At 57.1% G+C, this 12,919-nt stretch overlaps 1 protein-coding gene across 2 annotated transcripts in view; it reads right to left on the reverse strand.

Annotated features, from left to right (window-relative positions):
- Positions 1-7,716, reverse strand: part of DUSP8 (dual specificity phosphatase 8) — a 40,206-nt gene extending 32,490 nt beyond the window's left edge. The window contains exon 1 of one of the 2 annotated variants that reach the window (XM_068683411.1): positions 7,556-7,716. The gene's annotated coding sequence lies outside the window, so the exon portion shown is untranslated. Of the gene's footprint in view, positions 1-6,902; positions 6,964-7,555 lie in introns of those variants that run through there. The other variant, XM_068683412.1, reaches the window with a different exon arrangement.
- Between the last annotated feature and the right edge of the window lie 5,203 nt (positions 7,717-12,919).

The following is a 12,919-nucleotide window of genomic DNA, read 5'->3' on the forward strand; positions in this document are numbered from 1 at the left end:
GCCCGAGGCGATGCCACCGCGGTGCCTTCGGCTCCATCCCAGCCCCAGAGGGATGCTCGCTCTGCATGCCTCCAGCTCAGCGGGACGGGGCAGGACCAGCCTTTAGGAAACCCCGGGGTGCCTCCCCTTGCTCCATCCCATCTGCTTCTAAGCCCATCTACTGACCCCCTTCTGCTGCTCACAGCGCATCCCGAACGGCGCAGCTGCCTCTCCCTCCTAGCAAGGGGTGCGGGATTTCTCCCACGGAGGGGGATTTGGAGCACAAATGGTCCCCCGGGGTGGCAGCAGGACGAAGCCGTGAGGTGCCTGCAGTAGCCGCATTGGAAGTGATGTAACTGCTGCCAATCCCTTAGCAGCTGATCAAGATCCCTTTAAAAAGCAGCACAAAAGATTTCTCTGCTGGAGATGGGAAAATGGAGTGTTTTTTTCCTCCTCCTCCTCCAAACGAGGTTAAAAAACACCACTAACCACATTCACTAAGCCAGACACAAAGTCTGCTTGCCCACCTCTCCCCAGAGAAGCTAAAGGGTGGGAGGAAGGACATTTTGTGACCCCCAGGAGCACGAAGATGAGACAGCAGCACCGGGTTGCCCCTCCATGGCTGCTGCCCTGTTCTCACCCTCCGAGACCCACAGGGGCTTTCCGAGGACAGACCAGCACCACACAGCCTCATCGATGCTCATCTCGCTTCCCCATTCTCCACTTCTGACACACCACGGGCACCTTCTCCCCAAGCCAGGAGGCCCTCCCCGGAGGAGAGCCCCCGCACAACCCCTCCGTGCAGAGCAGCGTTGGGAAGGGGCAGCCTCCATGCGGAGGATGCTGGAGGGAAGGAGCTCCTCCATCGGAGGAGGTGGCTGAAGGTTGCACCAGCAATCCTGGGTGGGCTTGGGTTCTGCTCCCAGAATGATTTCTGGAGATCTGAGTGCCGTTGGGTCAGGAAAAGCCAACGGGGAAGCACAGCAGGCTAAACTGCCTGAGTCTAGGTGACAAAGCCACCATCTTCTCCTCCTGGACTCATACTTTTAAGATCATTTATATGTTTTTCCCCCATAGCATAAGCACAAGCTTCCATTTTAAAGCCTACAAAAGCCAGGACCGAAGGTTATCCCTGCCCAGCCAGCCATTTGCCCATGCTGAGGACGGAGTGCCCAGGCATGCTGCTTTCTAATACCAAAGCTATCCCATTTCCACCCTCCTCCTGCCAAGCTGAGAGGTGGCCAGGCTCATGCCTCAGAGCCGAAAGCACCTTCCCCTTTGAGCAGCCTGGCATGTGTCACGGCAGGCTGGAAGGAGGAGGACATGAGGTGTAGGACGAGGGGAACCCGGACACAGTGATGCTTTAAGGGCCCTCGATCCCCACCACCTGATATCCCCGCTTCTGCTGCATCTCCGCTGGATAAGGCCAGCAGAGACCACTCCGTGGGCTTATCTGGGGATCTCCAGTAGCTTGTTTGCCTTTTTGCAATAGGAACGGACCGAGGCAGCCCAGAAAGGTATGCAGCTGGATGCTTCAGGAGGGCTGGTCCGGCTGCCTTCTCCCAGGACAGCAGACACCATAAATACCTGCTGGATGCAGGTTGGGTGTCCTGGGGAAAGGCTTCCCACTATTTCCCACGACCCCTACGTGCTGAGGGGAAGAAAGACAAGGTCGGGCTGTGGTTCTTCAAGGCAGCAGGTCAAAACATCAGCAGCTATGCCACTCTGTGCCCACTGAAACTCTGTCTTGTTTTGGAGACCCAAAATTCAACCGAAACACTGATTTTCTGTGGGGTGACACATCCACCAGGGCGGTAACACGTGCTTTGCAAGGCTTTCCTGACCTGGCCCAAGGCTTGCTGAATTTCCTACATGCACACAATAGCTGAATTGTTTGGGATGAATTAGCACTTGTCAGCTGGGGCTCTACCTCTTGTCAAGACACAATGAGAAAGCACCCGCTTGGGGTTGCAAAGGATTACCTTTATCGAGAAAAGACACCCCGGACAGGCAAGGACCAAGCTGGCATCCCTACCCCACTCCCTCCTCCTGCCCTGGGGGCTGTGGTTTGTCACCAGCTGGTTTCGTTTGGTTAATCTGAGGTGACACAGGGGTCAGACAAAGGGTTTGGCAGCTCTCCCTCCATCCTCACCACACCAGACAAGCATGAGCCTATTGACCACGCTGCCCCGCAGCCCCTACAGCTCCTGGTGCGAGAAGTCCCACAGGCCAGACTGTTGGCTGGGCACTGTGGCATCACATACCATGGGATTTTCTCAGTTTCAGAATGAATAAATAAATAAAGTGATGCATCAGGACATCAACCCAGAGCTTCCCCATCCTCCTGCCAGCTTCCACACCAGAAGGCCCAACTGGTCACTGGTGGGGGCCCCAGGACTGTAAGCGTGTGTGAGCACACCCAACCTTGTCCCCGGAGGGCTGACCCCAGCGAGGTGCCACCAGCTCAGCCCTCCTCACCTTCCCACCCGCCCGGCACGACTCCAGCGGAGCTCGCACTTATCTCTGTATCAGTTACTGCTGAATGAACCCTGCTCAGGTGCCAGACAAAGAGGCAGCCAAGCTCAAAGCAGGAGGGATTGCGAGGATGACACAGAATTACAGGCATCAGCATTCAGCAAGCAAGCGGAGAATGCACCGATCTATTTTTAATGGTACAATGCAAATGCTCGACAAAAGGATGTGTCTAGGGAGATTCTGCCCGGTCAGAGATTTGCATTCTTTTTTTCCCCCCTCTTTTTTTTTTTTTTTTTTTCCCATCAGCCAACTTCACTGGGTGTGCTGGAGGTGCTCTGACCCTCTAGCACCCCACAGAATAATTCGGAGCGCCACCTGGGACGCCCCTACAGGGTCCGCTGAGCATTAGATGGGGTGTTAGATGGGGATGGCCATTCACTGCTCGGCTTTCCTGCCCCACGTACATGCAGTGAACATATTTTCCACAGGCCAGCTTGCCCATCAGCAGTGCTGGCACCCTCTCCTCACCAGCTCTCCGCTCAGCAGCCGCCGGTGCCAAGCGAGGCTGGGGATGCGCCCGCCTGCTCCCCATGCAGGGCTCGCGGCCAAGCTGAGGGAGATGGCATGAATAACTCCACTCGAGATACGGCTCGAGCAGGACCAGGCTGCCATCACAAGCTCGGGGGTTGTCAGTGGCGAGGTGAGAACAGTTGGGGATGCTGCATGTCAATGGAAGGCCCTGGAGAGTGAGGGACCCTCGGTGTTTGGAGCAAAGATGGCTTGGATTTACCCAGCAGAGGCTGGGTTTCAAGGGGAGGTGTGTAATTGAAGCAGGGACAGGTTTAATGCGTGGGGATGGCTTGACTTGCTTGGAGAAAAAAACCTGCAAGCACCTAATAAGCAGGCTGAAATTCCCACCAGGGCTTCTGCTGCATCAGCTGAATTACCGCTTGCTCGCTTAATACAGCAGTGCTCCTCAAAGAACCAAATCCCCTGCTATAACAAAAAAAAAAACAAAAAAAACACAAACAACACACACAACAGGCAGATGAAAAGCTGTGGATGTAGGCACACCATGCACCTATGTGCCAGCAGAGTAAGGCCGGGAGGCAGGGACAGAGCAGGAGGATGTAGCACGGTGTTAGCAGCGCGGGAGGACGGGCTATGGGGGCTGGATGCCAGGGCTGTGCCGTCACTGCAGTCTCCATACGGGATCAAAGCAGTGGTCTGCCTCTTTTCAGGTCCCCTCTCCATCGCCACCTAACCACAGGCATTTTACAACAGCCTGGGAGCAGCAGGAAGGCAGGCAGCTACGGAACAGTCATAGCATCATTTAGGTTGGAAAAGGCCTCAGGAGCAAACCCAGCCCGACCTCTGTCCCTCAAAGCAGGCCTGGCTTCAACACCAGAATGGGTCGTCTTGTCCTTCTGGTCACCAAATGACCCATTCCCAGTCATCAGCAGGCTCAGAAAGGAGGCTCCCATAACTCACCCTACAGAAATGCCACCCGGGGAACCTCCTCTGCAAATTGCAAGGGCACCCTGAAGTGCTCCGGAGAAATTCCTGAACGACACGAGGTCTCTGCCCCGAGAAACCCGAAGGCTTGGTTTAAAAGGAGAGTCACAACGAAGGCAGACGAGTCGTGCACATGCACACCAGGGTGGGTGAACGGGGATCACGAGGGCTTTCCATGCACAGCAAATAGCATAGAATAAAGACATGAGAGGAATTGGAAGAAAAGAGAGAGTCGAGGAAGGGTTTCTAGCCCCAGATACCTTGCTGGTATGCTCTTAAATGGGGTCAGTGCAAAGCACATCGCTTCTTTCATACAGCACAGCCCCTGCACCACTGCTCCCTGCTTGCACTACCAGGCTCTGCATGCAGGGAACCAGTTCCCCGTGAGCACCTCCAGGTTCTCCCTCAGTCCCTGAGCTCCCACTGCACCTATCTGCTGGAATGCCAGTCCTACAGACAAGCACCGCTTGGCACTGCTGCAAACCGGAGGTCCTGAGCAGCAGCAACCCCCCCGGGAGCGTTCCTTGCAGCCCCCACAGGCTCCCTCCATGCAGGGGATTCTCCTCTCCCTGCTCCGCCTGGCTCTGCGGGCAGCCTCGGCCTCCATTTCCCATTGGCACGGTGGGTTTTACAGCCCCCCCGTTCCCTCGGCTGTGCTGTAACCCTGCTTGCTACGCATGCGCAGGGCTCCCCAAGCAAGCTTGAGAAAAATCTTGAGCAGAGAGCTTGTTTGGCTCCTTATCTGATGGACGATCCCAGGCCACTCGCCTGCCCTCCCCAAGCCTGTCAGGTGCCTCCTTCCCACTCGGCATCAGGCGGGACAGGTGTATCTTCAGAGACAAAATTTTAAGGCTTGAAAAACAGGTTTTAAAACCCAGAGGGCAGCAGGATGCCGAGGAGCGCTCGCCAGCTCTCCCCGCTGGGTGAGGACGGTGCTGAAGGTCTGGCTGCAGGAGCTCCCTCTGCATAGCAGCAAGGAGAGGAGCAGGGTGAGAGGAGGTCCCTGCAGCCAGCTCTCCTAAACACTGCTGTTCATCCCACAGTGGAAGGGAAAAGGTCCCACGCCTCCTAGGCTGGTCTTCCAGCTGCCCTGCCGGGCAGAGGAGCCGGCATTTGCAAGCTGCTTTTCTTTTATCACCCCAGCAGATTGAGTTTGCTGTAGCTGTTTGAGGATGATGGCGGTGTCCTACAAGCCCGGGCCATAAATCAAGGCTGCCAAGCACTGGAGCACCTCCTTTTCCTGCTCCCATCCCCGATACTGTGAACGTGCTCTGCACCTGCGCGCAGCCAGGGCTTTGGGATCCCAGCCTGAACAGAGCTGCGCTGCAGAGAAACTAACCTCTGATCCCTACCAGCAGCCTCCCTTACGGGTAATGGAACAAATCAGAAGAGGAAGGCACCTTTAGCACACCCCGTGTTTGTTACGTGGATTAACGCAGCTGGTGCAGGGGGAAAGGGTAGGGATAGATGGAGTGGGACCTTGCTTAATCCATCCCCACGCTGAGAGAGGTCATTTGGAGAAATCCTGCTGAGCCGCAGCCCCCTTTTGGGAGGGTTTTGTTTTGGGGGGGCAGGAGGTTGCAGGGGGAACCCTGGTTTTCTGTGGGCCACATGCTATGAGAAGCCTTACCCGGCCCTCTCAGGCATTTGGGCAATCATAACTGCATTGTGCTGAATTTTAGGGGGCAAACTCTCCGAATGCAGGCACCTCAGTGGCTTTCTCGGCAAGGTGCCTGGCACCCAGCAAAAACATGCAGGGCATACAAACACTGTGCTATATTTGCCATAACCTCCATGCGGTGAATCTCCTGCTGTGAATGCTCCTGAGGAGCTCAGCCACCTTGCTCGGGTCTCCCAAGCCCAGCTGAGGCTGGATTCCAAAAAGCAGTGCAGGATCCAGGGCTTCCTCCCCTGTTCCCTTACCTTGCATCAAGGCAGGGACAGCCACAAACCAGGGTGGGCTGAAACGCCGTGTGAAAACCCCTTTGGTGTGCACCGCTGCCATCTCAGCAGCAGCGCTCGCAGACCACCCGCAGCCAGGTTTGTGCTGCCTGAACCGATTCCGAGCGATTCAAGCAGCACAATTCAAGAGCGATTCCAAGGCTCTGCCACTGCAGAGAGGCACCCCAGCACCCAGCTGCTGCTCGGCAGCCCCAAATGTCCCCTCTGGTCCCATCCGCTCGGGCAGCCCTCCCCAAACACACCCTGCCAGCATGGCTGTGCCCGTCGCAGCCGGGGAGAAGACATCCGCATAGCCCTTGTGGCTATTCCAGCCAGAAATCCCCCATCCATCCAGCTCTAGGTAGGTGGGTTTTCTTGCTGCAGCAGCAGCTCATTTTGCTTTGGGAGCCATCGCAAGGAAAAACAAAGCAAGCCAAAGCCAACAAAACCTCTTCTGCAGCGCAGAGCATCCTCCCGGCACAGCCGCCCTCCGCCAGCTGACAGAGGCCGAACCCGTACGCAGCAGCCCCCGAGCATCCAGCCCCGAGCATCCAGCCCCGAGCATCCAGCCCTTTGGAAAACAAAGCTCCCTACGGCCGTGCCCCGAGCCTTTCGCCCTCGCCGGACCAGACAATGCGAGCCAGCCCCAAACACTGCTCCACGGGCAGGCTGCTTTCAAGGTTAACATGGCCCCTGGGCTGCCAGGCACGAGCCTCAGCATCGCCTGCTGCTCCCTGGGCTTCTCGACCGTTCCCTGGGGGGTCCCTGTCTTTGCACCCCAAATTAGAGGGGGTCACTCGTCCCCGCTAGCTGCTTGGGACAGGGACGGGCTCTTTGACACATGCTCATGCGGAGCTGCGCTGCCCGCCAGGGAGCTGCTGACACCGCCGCAGTGCAAACGACAAACGCATCCGTGCCCGAAAATCCAAATATCCTTAACAAAACAGCACCGCACCGTGTCCTTCCCTCCGCCAAAACCGCAAATTACTGACCTGTGCACAGAGCTCCCCCAATGTGAGCTGAAGCACTGACATCAGCTTTTGCTGTTGCTCAGGAATTTAATTCTGGGGGAGGAGAAAGGGGTGGGGGGCAGAGCAGGAAGGAGAAGGAACTTATTTATCAATAAGGGAAATAATCACGGATCTTGTAAAAACAACCAGTGCTGCACACAGAAACCAACGTTTATCACTAGGTGATAACTTGGGGGGAAGGTCAACAGCTCCCCGCACCTCAGGGGAGGTCAAGGGGATGATTTCCAAGGGGCAGCTCAACTCGTCAGTTGCTCGGAGCCACGGCAGCGAAGCGGTGCCGAACCCACGCCGGCCGCGTTTCAACGCCAAGGACACGGGGTGCCCCTCCGAGCTCCTTCATCCTCCCCAAACCCAAACGCTCCCCGCAGCACCGAGCTGAAACACCTTCCCACCCCACCCCATGCCACCCTACACCTCCCCACCCTCCCCATCCCCTCGGGGACACCCACCTCCCCACCTCCAAAGCTACCCCCAAACTCCCCATTTCGACGCTTTCCGACCTCATTCTTTTTTCTTTCCTTGCGCGCAAACACCCCTCCCCAATTTTTCCCACCTCCGGGCACCCAGAGGGGATGGGGAACCCCCCCGGCCGCCCTTCCCCGGCCCGCACTGACCCTGGCGGGGCCAGCCGCGCCGCTCCGCGGGTTTTCCGCTGGCGCGGCCGCTGGCGGTGCCGCGGGGCCCGCATCCCGCACCGGGGCGCGCACCGGGTGCGCACAGCTCCGCGCTGCTCCGCGCCGCTCCGCGCCGCCGGGAATGCGCCGGCGATGAGGTCATGCCTCGGGAGGGAGGGAGGAGGAGGAGGAGGGAGGGAGGGGGGGGGAAGGAAAAAAAAAAAAAAAAAAGAAAAAAGGAAAAAAAAAAAAAAGCGTTGACGTCACCCGCAGCCAATCAGCGCGGCAGGAGCTGGGCAGGGTGACGGCAGCCCCGCGGGCGCGGAGAGGCGCGGAGAGGATGCTAAGGGGGGTGCGCAGAGGTGGGGTGTCCCCCACCCCGAAGTGGAGGGCAGGTGGAGGTGCTTTGAGGGAGGCCGGCCTTCCCGCTGCCGAGATCTGGGTGTTAACAGCCACCCCAGAGGCTTTTTTGGGGTCCAGCCTCTGGTCCCCACTGCCAGCCTCACCCAGCGCTCTGCTGGTGGTCACCAAAGATGGGCTCAATGGAGACCAACACAACACGAGGCTGATGGGGGCACGAGGATGGAGGCCGATACGGTGTGAAAGCTCGGCCTCAGCCCAGCCTCCATCATCCCACAGCTCAGCAGGATGTGGAGGCCACGCGGCCCCATGTGCAGGTGGAGGACGGAGCTGGGGGTTTGTCCTTGGATGTGGCCTGGCAGCTCCAGCTTAGCGAGGGATTAGGGTTTAGAAGCTTTGCTGGTGCTTAGGAAATGAAGGGAACCTTCCTCCCCGCTGCCGATAGGGATGCCGGGCGTTTTGGAATTAACTCTCTTTTCTCCGAACACGCAGCATCATTTTTTTGTAGAGCACCGAGGGTGTAGAGCCCCGGCTGCTGGGACACACCGTGGTGCTAAAAATCTCGCTGTCTCCTCTTCTGCTGGCACAAAAATCAGTCCAAAACGTGTTGGTGGGGAAAATTCTGCAAAACCAGGGTTACTCCACCACGTGCCTCTAAATTGTGTGGGTTTAGGTCCTGGTAGCACATCTGGTGGGAAGGTGCTGTGCTAGCACAGGGCCTCGCTTCTCTACCTGCTCTGGAGCACTCGTGTGTTAAGGAAATTAAGAAAGACGCCTTTGCAGGGGCAAAAGAAGGAAAAAAAAGGGACAGGCTGAGCTGCTAATTCCTGCTGAGATCTGACCTGCAGAGCAAGCAGCAAACAGGAGGAAAGGGGGAGATGCTCCTCTGGCCAGGGGACGCGGGGGACATGGCTCTTATGGGATGCTCAGGCCCACGGCTGGGCAGCTCTCCCACACCCGCTGTTGCTGTGCTGGGCTGGGGGGAGAAAGCAAAACAAATGATTCACGGGTGCTAAACCGCTGCCAGGATTGCAGGGGCCGGGAGCAGGTGGCGAGGGAGGCTTGCAAAACTTCACCTGACTCCCAAAGCCTCGAGCGAACCCAATTTAGATCCCAACCCAGTCCGACCTGAAAGTCGTGGTTATGGCTATGCCGACAAGGGCTCCCCGCTCTGCGATTCCATCAGCACGGAGTTCAGCCGAGGGCAGGGCTTGTGGGGGCTCATCCATGCTCACCAGACCCTCATCATCCCTATGTCACACAGGGGAAATGAAGCAGGGAGAGCTGTGACGGTGCTGTGATGGTCACACACGGGCAGAACAAAGCAGCGTCGTGCTCCCGGCTCCCATGTACCAGATGTGAAGCCATTGTCACCGCCGGGGGCCAGGTCCCCCCTCCCCAGCATGCTCAGAATGAGCAAAAACACTGGGGCCAGTTGCTCGTTGCTCATGGGGAGCGCTTTATTTCGGATAAAAAGCACTTCAAAAAGAATTCGCCCTCTTTGCCTCACTCTGCTTTTTCCTCTTCCCCAGATTTCAGGCGCATCTGAAGATTGATTGCATCCCAGCTACGTGGTTTGAATGCAAGTTGCGCTCGCACACGTAATAGTTTTTGCTAAAACGTTTTCCAAGACCCGTAATTGCCATCGCAGGCCAAGTGCGAAACTAAAAACCGAGAGAAAGAAACTGCTGCCAAACCGACGAGTCCGTCAAAAAGGAGAGACTTGTTCACCAACCTGCACTTGCTTTAAACACACAAATATGTGCATTTTTTACTCTCGGCTGGTGCTCTGTGCCGGGCTATTGGCGCAGCCTGCGTGGAGGAGCGATGCCCGGGGGAGCCCCGCTTGCTGCCTGCCTCCTGCGAAGCCCCAAACGGTGTCACCACGCTCTGCAGAGTGTGTGAGCAGGCCAAAGCCCCAAGCAGCATCACGAGGCAGCCTCATTTCTCACAGGGAGAGCTGCACAGCGTATCTATCCGTCTTGGTTTCCCCGAGAAGAAAAATATCTGCACGTGCCCGGCGTGGCTCAGCACTTCCAAAGCGCCGGCTGTGGCGCGTGCACGGAGCAGAAGCAGCGAGTGCGCAGTGGGTCGACTGCAGCAGTGTGAGGCTGGGGGTCTGCACACCGTGCTGCTCCTCTCCGTGCTGCAGCAGTGCTCCTTCTGCAGCCCTGGCTCTGTACTGCCAGGCGTTGCTGCCAAAGGGAGAAGGGGAAGGCAGCACAAAGTTGTGCGTTGAGTAAATTCCCTTGGCACAGAGCAGGGGTCAAAGGCAGGGGATGGGAGGAGCGGGACCTTTGTACCGGGCATGGAGCAAGCACGCTGCAGGATGCAAAGCTGGTGGTGGCAGCTAGCTCTCCTAGAGGCTTTGCGGTGACAACCCTTAGCACGGCTGGCCCTTCTCCCTGCGGGCTGAACTGCTGTGGTCACTCACGTGGCTTTGCCCTGGAAAGTGAGGCCGAGCGAGGAATTCACTTTTTGGCATGCCAGAAGCTGCCTGGGGTCACGCTCACACCTCCGAGGGCAGCAGGAGGCAGAGGACGGGGCCAGGGGAAGGAGAGAGGTGCTAAATGGTTTGGTTTCCGTACAGCCAGGCCTTAAAAAAGGATCCTTGCCCCATGCTTCTTGGGAGCAAGGCATGGTCTTCCCTCTTTCTTCTCCCACTGCTCCTTGCTGCGTATGAACCAGCCCGGCTGAGCGCAGGGGTGAGGGCTCTGTCAGCTCCAGACCCTTTTTCCCTGCCCCTCTGCAGGTTTTTGTTCAGCTGCTCACCAGTTGCTAGGATTTTGTTGTTGTTGTTTCCTACGTCGCTTAAATCGTTTTCACTGATGAGAGCATCTGCTGCCATCTGTGCCTCCCCCTCCTTCCCCGCACCGGTCCGGGCGGCGAGCTGGGTGCCGCAGGATCTGTGCAGCACGATCCTGCCCCGAATACCGGCATGGGGAGGGGAGCAGAGGCAGCTCCATCAGCACCCCACTTCTCCCCCTGCATCTGCAGGTCTGCAGTTCCAGCGGTGCCTCGGTGCCCAGCTCCCAAGCCCGACCAGGACCCAGTGGCACTTGGCGTGGCTGCAGCTCCGCAAAGCCCAACGAGACAGCTTTGAAAACGCAGTGGTGAGGGGACTTTGGGAAGGTCCCCCTTTGTGCTGTAATTTGGGTGTCGATGCAAAATTGGGGGCTGGCAGCTCTGCCCCCGTGGGAACGCGGAGCTGCTGGGCCGGGCTGGGAGGTCGCTCCCCGAATGAGCCGCCAGCGCCGCGCTGCAGCTTGCCCTATTTATCACAGCCAGCCCGTGTAGACGTAGGAGAGCCACGGGGTCACGTTTGCTGCCGGGAGGAAATCCAAACCAGTTTAACCCAGCTGGGATTTGCCTGCGAACTGGCTCGGCAGCCTTTGCACGGAGGTGGCATCACCCAGCCCGGGGCTTGCGTAAGCGTGGCCGTGTTTGCTCACACGCCAGGGCACCCACACCCCTCTGCTCCGTGCGGCCTCGCAGGGTGATTTCGAGAGGTTCCTGGTGCCCAAAGCCACCTTCTCGTCCTCCTTGGTTTGCTGGCGGGGCTGGGCTGCAGGGATCACGGCGGAGCGGTGTGCGGGAGCCCTCTGCCTGCATCCCGCAGCACGGCTGCAGGCAGGCAGGAGCTGCAGCTCCTCGGTCTGCAGAGACCACAAGGAGCAGATGTTGGTCTGGGAAGGACCTCGTGGTGTGTAAGAAGTCAGCTCCGTGTCTCCATCAGCCCCTGCTGGGTGGTGGGGATGCTCCGAGGTCCCCCCTGAAGCCGTTTCTTCTCCAGGCTCAGCCTCTCCTTCCCTCACCAGCCTCGGCAGCCTTTCCTGAGCCCCCACCAAAAGCCTGTCATGTATGGGGGCCCCAAACTAGGAGCAATATTTTAGGCACCACCTAACAACAGTGACTAGTGGCAAATAATCTCCTCCCCCCCCTCCTTCCCATTTCCCCCCTCTTGAGCTAAAGAAATAGAAAAAAAAAGAAATCCTCATCAACCTGCCAAGCTAAATTTCCTGGAGGAATACAATTAAATCTCCATGTGGCAATGTGACCATCGCTCCTTCCCGATACCAAACGGCTTCCCAAGCATCTGACGGCTCCTCTCTTCCTCCCCCTCCGCTCGGTTTTCGCTCCTGCTGCTGAATGCAACAGAGGCTGCGGCTTCGCAGCCAAAAAAAGGTGCGAGCTGGAGAGCGCCCAGCGAAGTTGTGAGTGGCAGAAGTGAAAAGGCAGAGAAGCAGCCCTTGAAATCCTCCCTTCTGTTATGTTGGGTGGCAGCCTTGGCAAACCCTGAAATTCCAGAATTTTCCTGTACAATTGGGAAAAAAGAAAAAAAAAAACACACGATGAGAGTACCTGTCATATTTGGCTGCTGCTTTTCTTTCCTTTGTTCCCTCAAAGATAAAGATAAAAGCTAAAATAAAATAAAATAAAATAAAATAAAATAAAATAAAATAAAATAAAATAAAATAAAATAAAATAAAATAAAGACGGACTCGATCAATTTTCAGGGTTGCAGCGCACCTCAGCCCCGCCGCAGCACCCTTCAGCCTTGGCACAGAGATGCCTCGTACAAGGTGGGTGTTGCCAGCAACAAATAATAAACGTGAGGGCTGCTGATAATAGTCCACCCTGTCCATCCCTGACAGTTTGTGCATGCAAAAATGCTGCGGAGTCAGTGCTGTGCTCCCCCTGGTTCATTAAAGAGGCAGTCCGTCGGGGGAAGATGCTGGCAGCCCATTTGTCATGCCGGTTAAAGGCAGGAGAGGCTGCCTTTGGGTTGCTTCCCATTTTTGCCAGCTCTGATTTTACCTGATTTTTTATTTATTTTTGCATGTGCCGAGCAGGGTGAGTGGTTGGGGCTGGCTCCCTGCAAAACCACCGCAGGGCTCACAGCGGGCGATGCGCTTCCCCAGTTTTTGCTAGTTCAGGAGGTGCCTCCTGCTTTAGTCCTGCAGTGACACCTAAATCTGCCCCACACGTTTTGGGTTTCAGGCC

Source organism: Anas acuta, chromosome 5 (assembly GCF_963932015.1).
Source record: "Anas acuta chromosome 5, bAnaAcu1.1, whole genome shotgun sequence".
NCBI classification, from domain to species: domain Eukaryota; kingdom Metazoa; phylum Chordata; class Aves; order Anseriformes; family Anatidae; genus Anas; species Anas acuta.